Source organism: Triticum aestivum, chromosome 2D (assembly GCF_018294505.1).
Source record: "Triticum aestivum cultivar Chinese Spring chromosome 2D, IWGSC CS RefSeq v2.1, whole genome shotgun sequence".
NCBI classification, from domain to species: Eukaryota; Viridiplantae; Streptophyta; class Magnoliopsida; order Poales; family Poaceae; genus Triticum; species Triticum aestivum.
Window position 1 is genome coordinate 253,068,030 of NC_057799.1, and position 17,602 is coordinate 253,085,631.

Genomic DNA, 17,602 nt, shown 5'->3' on the forward strand with positions numbered 1-17,602 from the left:
GAGCAAACGTTCGGTGTACGTAGAGTTGTATCAGTGGCAGATAGGACTTGAGAGAATATTGATCTTACCTTTAGCTCCTTGTGGGTTCGACACTCCATACTTATCACTTCCACCTTTGGAAATTGCTATGATGATTCCTTGCACTTGGGGATTATCAACAATCACTCTAGCATCTATCAAGCAATTGGCGATGACTAGTGTCGGTTCTATATCCGGCGTATCTCGTAGTAGGGGTCCTAAGCTAGGCGTCTTGGAGCGCTGGTAACATGGACACGGGATTTTACCCAGCTTCGGGCTCTCTTGAAGATGTAATACCCTACATGCTGCTTTTGATTGTATTCATATGGGTGTAGTACAGATTAGATGTATCTACCATGATATTGTAGTAATGAATATGAGATGATCTATTGACTTGCCTGACCTCGGTTTATATAACGCACCGGAGGCCTAGGGTTTAGGAGAGTCCTCGTCTTGGGCGCCAAGTCTCGTGGAATCTTCCTTGTATGCGGCATGGGCTGTCCGAAGTGGCCCATAATAGAACCGCCACGGGGGTCCTCGGCCCGATCCACCTGGTCAGGAGATGACGTGGTGAGTACCCCCTAGTACATGACACCGTCAGTAGCCCCCTGAACCGGTCTTCAAGTTAGGGATGCTCCTCGATTCTTCCGAACTGTTCTTCATCTTCGGTCGTCGGTCTTGAAAAGTGGTTCAACAAATCATCCCATCTTCGATCTTGAGAATTTCCGAAGTGGATCTGAAGAGTTTATACGTCGGGTATCCGAGGAGCCCCTTTAAGTTATCGGCCTTTGTCCACGCCTTGTTATTTTTACGCCCACCTCGGGTTTGACGTTGTTCCCGGGTGGCAGCGTCCTCTTGCGTCCGAGCTCCAACGCCGGACTGCATTCGAGGTATCTTTTGCAACCGAGCACCAACGCCGGACCGCTTCCGAGCTCCAACGCCTGACTATGTCCAAGCTCCAACGCTGGACTGTATCCAAGCTCCAACGCCGGACTATGTCCAAGCTCCAACGTCAGATTGTATCCGAGCTCCAACACCGGACTATGTCCAAGCTCCAACGCCGAACTGTATCCGAGCTCCAACGCCGGACTATGTCCAAGCTCCAACGCCGGACTATATCCGAGCTCCAATGCTGGACTATGTCCAAGCTCCAATGCTGGACTGTATCCGAGCTCCAACGCCGGACTATATCCGAGGTGTCATAAATCACCTTGGTTAAAAAAAGTTGAAGGAGTTTAGCCTAGCTTAATGCCGGAAATGCCCTCTATGGAGCCAGCCACTGGCGCCCGAGCTTTATGCCGGACTGCTTCCGAGGTGGTGCACCACCCCGATTGCGGGCCGATTTTTTGTCAATATTTTTTATTGGTGCAATTTATTCTCTGCCGAGATATATAGCCAGTAGCCCTCAAGGTGTGTATCGGTCTAAAACCCAAGATGCACCTGAAGGATGACATAAGACCGCTGATCCCAGTAACCCCTGAGACTCAGGTTGATTCGCAAAATCGGCCTGAGGATCAACTCCTAGCTTGGCAGAATACTTCGGGACACAAAAAGCAGTGTGCAAAGTCCTCGAGACTCAGGTTGGGTGCGGCCGACCAACCTGAGGATCGTAATCTCCTCGAAAGCTATATTGGACTTAAATTTTCTGCATTGGATTATCCATGCAGTAGCCCCTGAGAATTCGGTTGGGCAAAATGGCCGACCCTAGGATCGTACCTCCTCGGGAACAAGTTCAACTGTCATGTATGTTTTGACAATACCGAGGTGGAGTTCAGCAGGAAAGATGCTGAACTATAGTTTTAAAAAAGAGTTTCACGCAGAACACCTCAACTAAGAGAATGTCCCGCTTCCTGAAACATAAAATAGGTGAAAGATGTTATAAGCTCAAAAAAAGGCCAACAAACACGGGTAAAGAACTTTATGTCTAGATTGAATCAAGCTGTTTTGGTGCCAATATGAAATTGGTCTTAAAATTATACTTTCATCATGCTTTGACAAGACACATCTGATCTCTAGACTTCAAGTGGGTCAGCTCTCGGCTTCAACCTCCCTATCCCGAAGGCGGAGTGTTTCTCAGGCCAGTTTAGCAAACTAAATGCGAGCGGCTTTAGGGAGAAACCAGGCTACCCGGTTATTGATCATAACCTGAGTCGAGAAAGGAGTGGTAGAAAAAGACTATGCACCGACTAATAAAAAAGGCTCATACTAATTCAAGAGCCCCCAAGCGACTTGGGTAAAAGAATTTTGTACTTATATCATATCTGTGTTCACCCGAACTTTAAACGCGTCTTAACCGACCGTCGGCTTCTCCCTCTTCGGTCAAGGGCCGAAAAGTGTTATGTACTCCACCTGTAGAGAATATCAACGGTGTTTCCGATAACCAGGCAATCAGGCCATAGGGCTGTAACAGACAAAGCGCGCTCAGGGAACTTATGCTATATTACTAACGAAGTGTAAGAAGCATCTTCGAAGAAAATAGTACCCCCACCGATACCTTTTCTCCGGTTGCTCATTGTTACTATGAGACTTGTGCAATAGATTTTTTGTACTCATGAGTTCCATTGTGTGCCGACCATGATTGAAAACAATAAGAGCGCTAGCTTTCGGCTTCACCCAATCTGAGGTCCGAGCTCGGATGAACCGATCGTGAAAATCGCAGAGGTGCTCCCTTTACTCCCTAGCCGAACAATCGGGAACGTAGGGGTAAACACAGGAGCAGGGCAACCCAGCTTGCGGAACACTTAAGTCAACATGGTGCATATTGTGGCGTAATACACAAACAAGGAACAAGCCATACAAGTATAATCATATGCAAGAGGAAAGGCTTCATAAAGGAAGCCCCCCAAGTAAACGGGGTATTTGAATTTGTGTGTCACAAACAAAGTTTTGACAAGGAAGTTTTTCACAAACAACTTTTTGCCAAAAAAGTATAATGCTTGGTCGAACCGAACAAAATTTAAAACTGAAAGTTTTTTAGCATGAAAGCGACTTAGCTGGGTAATGTGCTCGGTGTTGATGATGAGGTCCGGATTTATGGCGGGACGAAGACATAGTCCTCGGCTTGGCCGAGGTCCCAGCCCCCAAGCTGGTTCCGAAGTGTCCGAGAAAAGAGCTCGTCTTGACAAAGTGGCGACATAGCGCGGTTGACGTGTTGAGGAGCAGCCCCCGGTCCAGCTGAGCTAACGAAGCTGGTCGGCTGATGATGCCGGAGTCCCCAGAATAGGTTTGATGAAGAGATGGCAAAGCCCCTGGTCTAGCCGAGGTGACGCGGTAGGTCGGTAAGGCGACGACGGAAACCCCATGTCAGCACGTTGGTACGCTGGAGTGACAGCGCTGCCCGACCCGAATCATTTACCTGTGCACAGAAAATAGTGCAAGCTAGATATAATAATAATAAAAAATCGTTGCATAATTAATAATTTATGAAAAGTGAGTAATAAAAGAAATATGGCCCTTGCGCCGAACACTGAATGAGGTAGAGCTCTCTAAGCGATGCCGAAGTTCTAGAGGCAACCGAACATGTCGGTATGGCAATTCAACCAACAAGGTGATCACGAGAGCCAATTTATGCCGATTGGGACGACGACGCCGGCTTGCCGAAGTGACCGCGTGATGCAGTCGAAGTCGATAACATGATCCGGATGTAGCCATAGGAGTGAGAGAACTGCCCCAAAGTAACTTCTTAATTAAATAATATAAAGTGAGAAAGGAAAAAAGAAGGTCAAATCTCCATGTCGTAGCGCCGAGCCGAACTCTCTTCGGCCTCGATGGGCGTCATCGCGCCGGGTAATGCGTGGTGTAAATCAATTGCTTGCACAGATAAAATAGTGCAAGGCCAGAGATGATAATATATATGTTTTTATATAAAAAATATCCTCTACTTAAATAACTTAAGTAAAGTATATAATTAAAAATATATGGCCTGAACGCCGAGGTCATCTCGATAGAATGGCCGCGGACATGCTGACACAGGGACGCGCGCTGAGGCGACGCCGCAACTTGATCGATGCAGGCAGGACGACGACGTCGGCCCACAGAGTTGACCGCGTGATGCAGTCAAAGTTGATTACCTGCACACATAGAATAGTGCAAGCAAGTAATAATAATAATTGAGAAAAAATGCATAATTAATTTGTGAGAAGTGAATAAGTTTGGTAAATATGGCCTGAGCGCCGTGGTCGGCTCGATGGTGTGACGGTGTTGTGGCACGGCGATGTCGACACAGGTCAGCCGGCCTAGGTCGCGGTGAGAGGCTGGCCAGACCGACAGTACGTACAAGCATTGGTAGAATATCTCTGCAAAAATAATGTAGTGCGGACAAACAAAAAATATTCTGCATAATAATCTTATGTACTGAACAAATATGTAGTTAGGCAAAATAAAACCTGTTCGACAATAGCGACCGTAGCAAAGTGAACGGTTCGATCCGTACAGAACAAGTACAAACTAGTACCAAAGATAGACTGAAGTTGATCTTTACGTGGAGTAGTAGTATCTAGACTACTATAATTCAATGACCAAATTGAGGGAGCCATGCTGTGAAACTAGAAGCCCATTGGGTTAGTACACTTTGATTTCGTTAGAGAAACACTAGCGTCCAGCGATTGCCTAGGTTGCTGAATTAAAAAAGAATAGAATAAACAAAGGAAGGAATCTCCCCTGGATGACCGCTGAGCAAAGCTCCTGTCCGCCTCGTGTGCGCTGCTGCACATGTGACGTTGTCCGGCGTGGCTCCTTGACCGTAGCGCCACGCGATGAAAATTTTCTCTTTGCGTCGACCTTCTCTGGCCTTCTGCATGCGTGCCCGGCTGCCCGCATCTCCAATACTTTTACGATGCGGATCTGATATACTGCCAGACGCCAGACACTTTTTCCTGATCTTGGTTTGACTGCAAATCAGGTAGCACGAGGCAGCACCCATAATTTTGCAAAAAAGATGGTTTACGTAGAACAAATCTAACTGAAAAAATATCACCTGATCACCCATCGACCCATGACGATCACCCAGCAGGCTCTCAATGAAAGCACCAATGTTGGTTCTATACCTGGCGTATCTCGTAGTAGGGGTCCTAAGCTAGGCGTCTTGGAGCGATGGTAACATGGACACGAGATTTTACCCAACTTCGGGCTCTCTTGAAGAGATAATACCCTACATGCTGCTTTTGATTGTATTCATATGGGTGTAGTACAGAGTACATGTATCTTCCACGAGATTGTAGTAATGAATATGAGATGATCTATTGACTAGCCTGGCCTGGTTTTATAACACACCGGAGGCCTAGGGTTTAGGAGAGTCCTCGTCTTGGGCGCCAAGTCTTGTGGAATCTTCCTTGTATGCGGCATGGGCTGTCCGAAGTGGCCCATAATAGAACCGCCACGGGGGTCCTCGGCCCGATCCACCTGGTCGGGAGACGACGTGGTGAGTACCCCCTAGTCCAGGACACCGTCAACTAGGTCATCTATATATGAGTATATTGACTTAGGAGTCAAATCAGAACATTTGCTCCTAGGTCATACTCATCATTTAAAAAATAGTGGGGTTACCACTTCTACATTAAGCATTGTTGTGTTCACATCATTTGAGTTGCTAGCTCTTGCTCAATATTTAGAGCAAAGCTCCCCCTAGAAGTGATATCCCCGCTAAGAGGGATGAACTAACCTTGGGTTTTGTCGATGATGACTTCATGTAGGTGTTGAAGATGTGGATGCTCAATGTTGATGTAGATCGTTTGGAGCAATCCATTGGAGTGTTGCACTTTCAATACATACACGGGGTAGTCCCACAAGGAACATACAAAGATATCCATAAACATAGAGCGAAAGACACATATGATGATGTCCATGAAAGCATTAGGTTACCTTGTCCCTTGTCTTACCAACAAGAGGGTTTGTGACTCCATGAACTAGTGCAAGATATGGAAATTGATTGCACTTGTCCATGCCAAAATAAATATGAGTGAAGTATGTTGGCAGAGTCACCCTCAAGAACTCTAGAGTTCTTCTTCTTTGGGATCCACATCAACTTGATGGGAATCCTTGGAGTTGTCATCGTACTTGATGAAGTAGAACTTGATGTAGTTTTGGGAACCTACTTTACCATGGCCTTAGGAGCTTCTTCATCTCTTCTTGAAGCTTGTCCTTGCCTTTTAGCTTGTGGTCTTGTGGTGGAAGATCATCTTGAGGTTGTGTTCCCTTGAAAGAAGTGGGGTCATACTTCTCTTGTTTAGGAACAAACTTTGTCTTGGGGTATTGATCTTCTTCCCACTTAAATCCATTGGCATTGAACTTTCGTTCAAAACCAACACCTTGATTCTTCCAGTGCCTTCCTTGCTTGCGTACAGTTTCCTCAAATTGCTTACTTCTGGCAAGGCTCTTGTAAACACCTTTCTCTATAATTCCCTTCAATAAGCTATTTTCTTGCTCAAGTGTGACTTGGCTAAGAGAGTCATTAGTGGAATCAAGAGAACTACTAGAAGCAATGATGTTGGATTTAACATGGTTATTGTTACTATTAGAGGAAGAACCCTTCTTGTTCTTATTGCTAGATTTTACTTGTGGCATATAAGTAGACAAAAGGAGACATTTGGCAAGATAAGAAGAACTCTTCTTTCGAAGATCATCATTGATAGCTTATAAGAACTCATGCTCTTGCTCTAAATTTAGCTTCTCGAAGCGTAGCTTCTCATGAGTCTTTAGGAGCTCTCTATGATCCTCTAGAGTTGTTTCATGAGCTAACTTAAGAGTGTTTAGTTCTTCAGTTAGACGATCAATCTCCTTCTTATCATTGTCATTCGTTTCATCTTGATTAGCATGAATACTAGCAATTTCATCATAATTTTCATGACTAGTTGTTTCAACAAGTAAATCATCAGCACCTAGCAAATCATCTTCATCACTATTGAAATCAACATACTTGGGGTGTGATACCTTAGGGCCTTTAGCCATGAAGCATCTTCCAATTCCTCCATTTGGTGAGTCAAATATGTCGTAGGAGTTGGATGACACAAGTGCATGTCCGGCAACACCTTCATCTTGAGTATATTCGGAGTCAGAGTGATAGCTTCTCTCGGAGTAGTTGTCGAAGTCGGAACCGGATACCCATTCACCAACGTGAGCTTGATGTCTTCGTCTTGTGTAGCTCTTTGATAACTTGTCCTTCCTTTCCGAATCCTTGCTTCTATGAGAGGGTCTTCGTTCATAACGATCATCTTTACTCCTTCTCTTTCTTGGTGGTGATTCATCTATTTTACTTCTCCTCTTAGGTGAATCTTCTCTCTTCTTGTAGGGAGCCGTACACTCATTGGTGTAGTGTCCGGGTCTTCCACAATTGTAGCAATTACAATCATGACTAGAAGATCTTTTTTCATTGTAGGACCTTGACTTGGAGATTCTCTCTTTTCTTGTATTCTTGTAGAACTTGTTGAAGTTCTTCACCATTAAGCTCAACTCTTCATTGAAGACTTGTTTCTCACTTGATGTTGTAGGAGCATCACTTGAAACTTTGTAGGCACCACTAGACTTGTTGTGGAGCTCTTCCTTATCCTTGAGTGACATCTCATGAGCAACAATTCTACCAATGACTTCCGTGGGCTTGAGATCTTTGTAGTTGGGCATCATTTGGATCAAGGTGCACACGGTATCATATTTTCCATCCAAGGCTCTTAGGATCTTCTTGATGATGAATTTGTCGGTCATCTCTTCGCTTCCTAAGCCGGCAATCTCATTTGTGATGAGAGCAAGCCTAGAGTACATCTCAGCAACTCCTTCACCATCCTTCATCTTGAAATTGTCAAGTTGACTCTGAAGCACATCCAATTTGGATTCCTTGACGGACTCGATACCTTCGTGCATATCAACCAAAGTATCCCAAATTTCCTTTGCATTCCCAATGTGGCTGATTTTTTTGAATTCTTTGGGGCATAGTCTGTTGAAGAGAATATCGCAAGCTTGAGCACTGTATTGCAACATCTTCATTTCTTCCATGGACGCTTCACGATCCGATTCTTTTCCATCCGCAAAGAAATCACCTTGCAAGCCAATACGCACAATAGCCCAAACGGCAGGGTTATGACCAAGAATATGAATTTTCATCTTATGTTTCCAACTAGCAAAATTAGTACCATCAAAGTAAGGACCTCTACGGTGGTAATTTCCCTCGCTACACGCCATACTCTCCTAGGTTGTGAAACCAAGGCTATGATCACCAAAGCTATGGAAATCAAGGAAAATGGAGACCAAAGCTTTGATACCACTTGTAGGAACGAAAGTAGGTCTAGAGGGGGGGGGTGATTAGACTACTTGACCAAAAAAAATCTAACCTTTTCCCAATTTTAGTTGTGGGCAGATTTTAGCAATTTAGCACAAGTCAAGCAATCAACCTACACATGTAATTCTAAGAGTGTAGCAGCGGAAAGTAAAACATTGTATATGAAGTTAAAGGGAAGGGTTTGGAGAGTGCAAACGCAATGATGACACGGAGATTTTTGGCGTGGTTCCGATAGGTGGTGCCATCGTACATCCACGTTGATGGACACTTCAACCCACGAAGGGTAATGGTTGAGATGTATGTAAGTCTGTGATGCCTAGATGTGGCACAAAATAATTTTTTTCGGGTCATGTAATAACAACCATTACTTTCCGAACAATAACAGACGAACCATTGGACATGGTATAGTTAACACGCAAGCCCAACACTCCAAGTTCAACTTCCACATCAAACTCATGTTTACAGATATCTGCACATTCATAGATAATGTCCACAACTATGACTCACTTCAAAGCCAAAAAAATGTGAGGAGAGTTATAAATAAAGAAAAATCTCTAGTTCCTACTACCAGTGTGAGCACAATAAATCAAGACCATACGTAATTAATTATATTTTGGACATTTTTAACTAAACGCGAATAACTTCTGGAAGCAGGTATAGTCTCAAATATCAGCTGCGGCTGGGGTCAACGATGTTTTGAGCCAAACCGGGTAACACACCGGGTGTCTATGACGACAACGAGGTGGTCGTAGCCTTCATGGGTTCAGAGCGGCGGCGGCTCCCGTGGTCTACTATTCCTTGGTAACGGCGGTGTCCACGTACGTGTTGACCACCTCTGCCGGCATGCCGTGGTTCCACCAACATTTGCGCCGGATGGCGCTGCCAGCCACGGTGCACTGGACGCCCTGGTCCCCTGTGTGCTGGCGTGCAGCAACTGGCCAGTCCTGTGCGAGCAGCGTTGGAGCGTCGAGTTGATGCACCACGGGCCAGCTTGGATTGGCTCCTTGCTTCTCCGCCTGTAGCCTTGCCCATGGTACTAATGTCCTGGGGCGGGGAGGGAGGTGAGGCAGCGAGTTGCCTGGCTCGTCGGGGCACCCAGCCGGCTTTTATGCTGGAGACTCGTCTTCCTGCTCACCGGATGTTATGAAGAGTGTGGAGAAAATGGTGCAAGGAGGATATGGGGAGTGGCGGTTTGGTGTGGTTCTTGCTAGGCATCTGGCCTCCTTTAAATAGCGGGCAAACGAGAGGAGCCAACCGGTGTTGTGTTCTAAAATGTCGGCCGGCTCACGGAAGGACGTGTTGCTGGCACACGCGGGATTCAATGGAGGTAGACGAGGCAGTATGAAGCCGGTTGAATGCGGCAAGGAGGCATGTTTAGCCCGGTGTGCAACGAGTGGGGCCCTCTTGGCCGGCGTGCCGGTTCAATGCCTGCACTAGTAAGAGGTCTCGTCCGTGTGAGAGCAATCACTCCCTCCGGTCCTTTTTTGTTTATGTATAAGAAAAATCTCATTTTCCATTCACATTTTACAAGTAAAATTCGCGGACAAACTTTGACCCAAAATACGATGGGGACTAGTAAACCAGGACGGAGGTAGAAGTGATGAATTCCATTTTTGCTCCATACCAATCGCTCTAAAACTAGTATAACGGACCATTGAAAATCGGAACTCTTACCCCGCTATAAAATGATATTTTAAACGTGGCAACTCAATCAGTGGTGACGGGCGAGCCACCGTCTCCAGGTCATTCACCTGTGGTCCCCGACCATCAACTCCTACAGATCAAGTTATCACACGAGCTGACTATTCCTACAAAGGTCCGCTCCACCATGTACCCAGTACCCGCGCATGTAGCAATCATGCACCTATGGGTTTATTTGTTTACCGTGCCTTACATAACACACATGTGTGCGAGACAGCGAGAGACCGACTGTGTGCGTGCGCCTCTTCTCTTCGTATATGTACTCCAACGTTTGTCTGGTGTCCAAAAAATAATACAATAATAATTAGCAATGTGCCAATGCATTGCAACGCATCCAGAGTAGAGTAATACATATTCACCAATTTGATAGAAAATATTCTAGTTTTGATACACATATATCACCAAAAATATCTTATGTTTCACTCAAAATATATTCCTTTGGCTGTTTGTGAGATAAGGGAGGAATGTGGTTGGTTTCAAGATTCGAGAAGTGGGATATTGTTGCAAAAAGTCCATGTGTGTGTGAGAGAGAGGGAGAGAGAGAGAGAGAGAGAGGAGGAGGACAGAGTGCGTGTGTGACAAAGACACAAAGAGTGTGTGTGCGAGAGGTATTACCATAAAATGAGGCGATAGTGTGCGTGTGCAGGGTATAGAGGGTGTGTCTCAAGAAGGGACAAAAAATCTACATAGATACAAGGAGCGAAAGTGTGCGGTGGATGGATAAACCTATCTAGAGGCTGGTCGATCAATGTTTGTGAGAGAGATATGATTCAGGGGTGTGAAAGCAAGAGTTTTGTGTGTGTGAGAGAGAGACGTAGTCGGTAGGGGGATCCAAAGCGGGAGTTGTGTGTGTGTGTGTGAGTGAGTAAGTGAGAAAGGGGGGAGAGAGAGTTTGTCTGATTGGTAAACAAATGAATAATGTCAGTTTTGGAACGGAGATGAAGACGGAAAGGAGACCCCAACAAATGACGTGTGTGCAAGAGAGAGAGTAATTTTAGTGGTAGGAGTCATATCTAGAAAGATATAGGGTGCGTGAGAGAACCCTAGAGAGAAAGGCAAAGTGAAAGACGAGCGAGAGTGTGTGTGTGGCGGTGAAAAAGAAAGATTGGGTAGCTATAGTGATACCAAAGAATGATAGAGACGTGAGAGATAATGAAAACCGCGTAATCTATGAAGATAGATAGAGTGTGACACTTCTCGAGGGAGATGACGAGAGACCGTGTTTGCAAAAAACGGAGAAGCATGTTGTGAGCGTGCGGGTGAGATGGAAAAAGAGAGTGATAGCTACATGAAGGAGCACACGAGAGAGACCTAAAGAGAGATGGGCGTGAAACGAGATTCAAATATTTAGTTGTGTGCATAGAAGATGTCAACATAAAAGGGATTCAAATATTTGAATTCCAGATGATGATACATGTAATTCATACTCGAACCAATTGATCTATCAAACATGCATACTAATATGAATTTGCGCGTGTATGTTATTTAATATATTGATATTACCGATCCATAAATTTGAGCTGAACATAATTTGGTTTCAAAAATTTGAATTCAAAGTCGAACATAATTTGGTTTCAAAAAGTTGAATTCAACCTTATGATTTTGAGATCATTGCATTTGTAAATCATATTTTATATATAAAGGAGCATAGTTCTTTGTTGTGCTTTTGAAAGTATATTATATAAAAACTGATGTATATAGATTTGTATTCGAATACAAAATGGATCCTGCCCGAAGAAAAAAAAGGAATACAAAATGGATTCGAATTGGGTTGGCACAGCAAACATGCAACATTTTTCTGCAAAAATTTGAATGAAGTGGGGAAACTCGCACTAACCGCCCAAAACCAAAATCTGCGAGATGGAAATTACTACTACCTCTTCGTGAGACCACTACTGCAAGAGACTGCTAATGCGACACTACGATCAGAGACCCTTTGCCGAAACTGTGTGCGATGCAATAATTGCAAATGGTAGTGTAAAAAACCCGTCAAAAAGGTGCAAAATGTTTGCGATGATGGCTGCATCAAACACGGTTAATATTTTAGTTGCGTGTGCGATGCAGGGCATACGGTTAATCCATTCAAACTGTCGGCGATGAGGCAGAACAACAGAAATGGGCAGCCATAACAATGTGTGTGCGATGTAGGACACATGGTTAATTCATTCGAACTGTTTGCGATGAGGTAGAACAACAGAAACGGGCAGCCATATCAATGTGTGTGCGATATACGGCATATGGCTAACTCGGACGAACTGTTTTCGATTAGGGAACACAACAGAAACGGTTCAACTTAACAAGATGTGTGTGATATGCATCATACAAGTCACATGGATGAACTATTTGCGATGAGCCAAAAGAACACAAACGAGTCATGTAAACAAGATGTGTGTGATACGTGGCAAACAGCCGACTCAGATGAACTATTTGCGATGAGAAATTACAACACACACGGTCAATACAGTTACTTCCTGTGTGATTCTGTGTACAAAAAACATTGAAAAATGCAAACTAGTTGCTTGCGGTGGCTAGGAGTATCGCACACGATGCGTCTGCGAGTACTCGTGTGCGATGATTAGTATGTTACACATACGTTTCCTTATGTGAACATGTGTGTGAATTTGCAATATGGACAGTTAATATGCAAATGCCTTCTGGACATCGGGCACACGCTTAAACTCAATGAAATGTGTACGATACTAATACTTTCCATGAAAATTTACGAACTTGGGTAACAACATTTGAGTAACATATATATAGTGGTTATACTATTCGACAAAAGGAGGATCTTCGTAACACGGTTTTGACAACCATATGGTCCATGTCTACATACTTAACATAGTAACAACTATCACATTTTAAGAGGCTAAGGGCCAACAACCATATGTTCCATATCCACATACTTAACATATATAGTAACAGCTAGCACATTTTAAGAGGCTGAGGGCCAACAACCACAACTATCCACTGGAAGCAGCTTGATCACGGCGACTCGGCATCTCATTAATGAAAAGGAAGAGCCCTCCTGTGCCTTGGTAGAGCAGGAGTAGAACAGTGTCTCCAATTTTCCAATATGGATGCATTGCCACGAGAAGCGAGAACTTGTTAATTTGAATGGTTCCATTTTTGTGGGAAATGCAGTACCTTGCAATCACTTTGGCGTTATTAGCAGGCACAAATGTAATTCGACCACACCGAGAAATCGATCCAGGAACGGCTACAGGGGGCAATTTCTGTTGACATGTAGAATAGAAAACAATTGTAACATATCATTGAAGATATACATAGTTTATGAGCATCAACATTAAAATAAGACTTTTTACCAACGCTTTGTGCACACAATTGGTCTTGTTCAGTGTGTGCACCATAGGTCTTATTAATCCCATCCAAAATCCAGCGTTCATACACTGTGCTATCTCTGTAAGATTATCAATAAAGTTTATGACATGCTTCAAGTCCTTCAAGTGAAATTTGGTATGCTTAGTAACATACAGACCGTTCACTATGCATCCAACATATCCTGCTTAAAAGTTGGAGAGGTATTATTTATTCAGAACATGGCAGAAGAATATATAGTGCGCATAAATTGGTAAATAGAATTTGTTACTTCCTAGTAACGGAGTCAGAATATGATATCACAATTGGTTGCTTAAATAGTGATCAATTGGTTGCTTAAATAGTAATATGACAGCATGGAGAAAGTTGAAAGGACACTAACCTCGATCAGACTTTGATTGGCTGATGACGTTGGGGAAGTAAACATCCATGCCAATTAGACCAGGCTGTGGTGCACGCACTAGAATTTTATTGTGAGCTTTCAGTTCATAACACTTAGACATTTTTCTCCAAAGGTCCGCATTAAAATAGGAGTGACCATCTTTATCAAGTTTTACGCTAACTGTCATTGTAAATCCATGTTGCGTTGTCAATATGACATTCTGGGAGTCATCAGCAAAGTAAAGCCCAAGATTTCCTTCTACTCCTGTTCTTGCAAAGCAAGGGATGTACTGCTTGAAATGAAAAATAAGATCATAAATTAGATATATTGAAATAACTGACCAAGATGCAAATATGGGAGTAACTGATAGAACATATCCATATATAGATGCAAGCAAAGTACAAAAATATAGAATTAAAAATAGATAATGTAATAAAGATTTGATGCAAATATATAGATAATGTAGCAACAGACGGTATATGTTCACAAATTTAGGCCATGCCAACCGTGGTAGGTTGAGATTGAACATACCGAGCGCTCCCTGAAGTCATTCGGAATGGTGAGATAGAACTTCATTTCCGACTGGCCACGACCACAGTTGCCCGATTTGTGCTCGCACTGTGCACACATGAATGAACACCCACGAATCAGCCAGAACAAAAATGATTCCATGGCGATTCCCGCCGGTTGATTAGCAACGACAGACGGACTGCGACAAGAGATGAGTGAATATTTCGCTAATTAAGTTGATTACCTTCTCCATGAGAAAAAATCCTTGGCCCAATAACCGCAGAAAACCCCAGTCGACCAGAGTCTGGAATGTCGGTGCAGATAGGCGGCGGAAAGCGGTGGAGGCAAAATCCAGTGCCATTTGGAGTGCGACCTACGCCTGCCGCCAACAGCCGTCGAGCTTAGGGTGCAGAGTTGCGGAGGAGTCCGCGACGAGTGACTGGGGACGAAGTGGGTGTCGGTGTCAAAACCGGCGGATCTCAGGTAGGGGGTCCCGAGCTGTGCGTCTAAGGTTGATGGTAACAGGAGATGGGGGACACGATGTTTACCCAGGTTCAGGCCCTCTCTATGGAGGTAATACCCTACTTCCTGCTTCATTGATCTTGATGAATATGAGTATTACAAGAGTTGATCTACCTCGAGATCGTAATTGCTAAAACCCTAGAAGTCTAGCCTGTATGACTACGATTATTCTTGCCTCTATGGACTAAGCCCTCCGGTTTATATAGACACAGGAGGGTACTAGGGTTATACAAATCCGGATACAGAGAAAGGAATCTCCATATCCGGGCACCAAGCTTGCCTTCCACGCCAAGGAGAGTCCCATCCGGACACGGGTGAGAGTCTTCGGTCTTGTATCTTCACAGCCCATCAGTCCAGCCCATGTCCAACAGGCCGGACGCCCGATGACCCCTTAATCCAGGACTCCCTCAATAGCCCCCGAACCAGGCTTTCAATGACGATGTGTCCGGCGTGCAGATTGTCTTCGGCATTGCAAGGCGGGTTCCTCCTCCGATGACTTCAAAGGGCTGTATTCGGCCTTCCATTTAATGTCGTTCCCATCGGCTTCTGTGCATCCATAGCTTCAGCTTCCACGTGTCGAGTGAATACGAGAGGTCAGGGTATTTTTTGCATATAACACCCCGGCCATGTAAGAAAAGCGTCTATTTAAAGGGATTGGATTTCAGATCCGTTCCACATCACGCGGAAAATCCTCAGAGCTTGCTAGGAAAAACCACTCCAACATGGCCAGCGCTCCCAGCTCTTCCTCCCGTCCCCACGGCCCAGAAAAAGGCGATTGGGAGAGATGTTCTGTACCCACGGTCAGCTGGTGAAGCTGCAAACACAAGGATTTCTTCCCCCCGCGGATCTAGTCCCCGTTCGAGCAAGATTGACTTCCTTCAACGGTGGGGCTCAGGCTGAGAATTTACCCAATCCATCCAGGGGGGAACGAGTGTGCTTCGTTCCCTACTTGCTAAGAGGCTTCGGATTTCCAATCCATCCGTTCCTCCGAGGGCTTCTGGAGTATTATGGCCTTTAACTGCACAACTTCACTCCTGCCTCCATCCTGCACATCGCAGGTTATGTCGCTCTTTGCGAGCTATTCTTGGGTTCTGAGGCCCATTTTGAATTGTGGAGGAAGCTATTCTGCCTCGTCCCTCGCAACCAAGATGAATCAATATTTGAAGTGGGCGGAGCCGAGGTATGGCGTATCGCCGAGACTGGATACCTGTTTTGCACACCGAAGAAGGCATTCGAAGAGTGGCCTTCCGAATGGTTCTATATCGAGGACGTCGCCCTTCCTGACCCAGTTTGAATGGAAGTCTGTCACAGCTAGTGCCCTCAGAGCTTCGAGGAGGAAAATAGTATGGAAGTCTGTCAACTGATGAGCAAGATAAAGACGCTTGCCTAGTCCGGATTATCAATAGTCGAGGTAATGGCGACTTCCATAGTGCGAGGGGTGCAGCCACTCCAATACAGAGGGCTTCCCATGTGGCACTATAATGGGGAAGATGACGCCTCCCGCTGTAGTCGGAAGGGTCCGGATACCCCCGCCGCTTTGGCAAAAATATTAGCCGAGCTGTTCAAAGGGGAGGAAGAGGAATTTATTCATATTAAGCACAGAGATGGATTCTCCATGTACAATCCTCCTAGCTGGGTGAGTTCCAACCCCGCTGCTCCACTCATTCTACTCCCCAAGTCACTTTTAATGAACATTAATCTGGCCATTTGTAACAGAAATGGCGAAAGATCACCGAGGGGCTACACAGCCCCGCCCCACAGCCAGAGGACCACAACTGGGACCTTGACCCCGGATTCGAAGAGGATCCGGACAAATTCGCGGTGCTCAAGGATGGGGTGTTCTACCAGGCGAGCTATGACGGCACGGAAGTGGCCATCACCGCCGACTATCCCGGTCTTCTCCCTGCTTCACACATAAGTAATCAAGAGACATCTCCTCCAAAAGAGCCTCCTCGTTCTTCCTCACCCACCGCACTGTCTTGTGCTCCAAATGGGAGACGTTCAGCGCGCCATGTTACCCCAGAGGCCACTCCAGAGAGAGCGACACCGACGCCGGGCAAGCCTTCGAAGAGGAAGGCAAACGAAGGCCCGGCCGAGCCTTCATCGAAGAGGTATGGCTTCGTAAATATGCCCCTTGGCAGTCACATCCAACTGTGACATTTTTCGTTTGTGCCTTATCAGGAAAAGCGTTCGCCGGACTATGTTCGGGGGTCCTGCCGGTCATACTCCCAACAGCCAGGTTCCACACCCTGCCGTAAAGACAAGGGCAGATACGGGAGTGACGTCGGATTGTCCTTTGGCCGAGGATTCGGATGATGTATCCGTCACAAACTCGGAAGTGGAGAGCGCCATGGGTCATCGGCGCCGGAGGGCCGTTCTTCGCGACCCCGGTTTTACAAAAGAGGCGTTCGATGCCTTCAGCTTAGCGGATGCATACATTCGAGCTGCTCGAGACGGGCTTACCAGAGCCGCAAACCAGCATTTGAAAGATATGCTGGTAAGTTTATATTATACAAATCTGATAATTATATACCAGTAGCCCCCGAGACTTGAAGCAGTTGATACAACTGATTTAAGGATCATTGTATAACAAGGTGATTACGGAGAAGAACAACCTGTTGTCTCAAGAACTAGAAAAGTATCGGACCCAGCTAACTGCTGCTACCGCCGAACTGGAGAAATCCAAGAAGGCGTCACCTGGTAATGTTCCCCTCCATCGAGAAAACATAATTATATACCAGCAATGCTAACACTGTTGCTCATCTCATGGCAGGATCATTAGATCAACTGAAGGAGCAACTGAAAGCTGCTCAAGCGGGAGAACAAGAAGCCAAAAGACTACTGGCCGCGGGCGAGCGTGTGCTGAC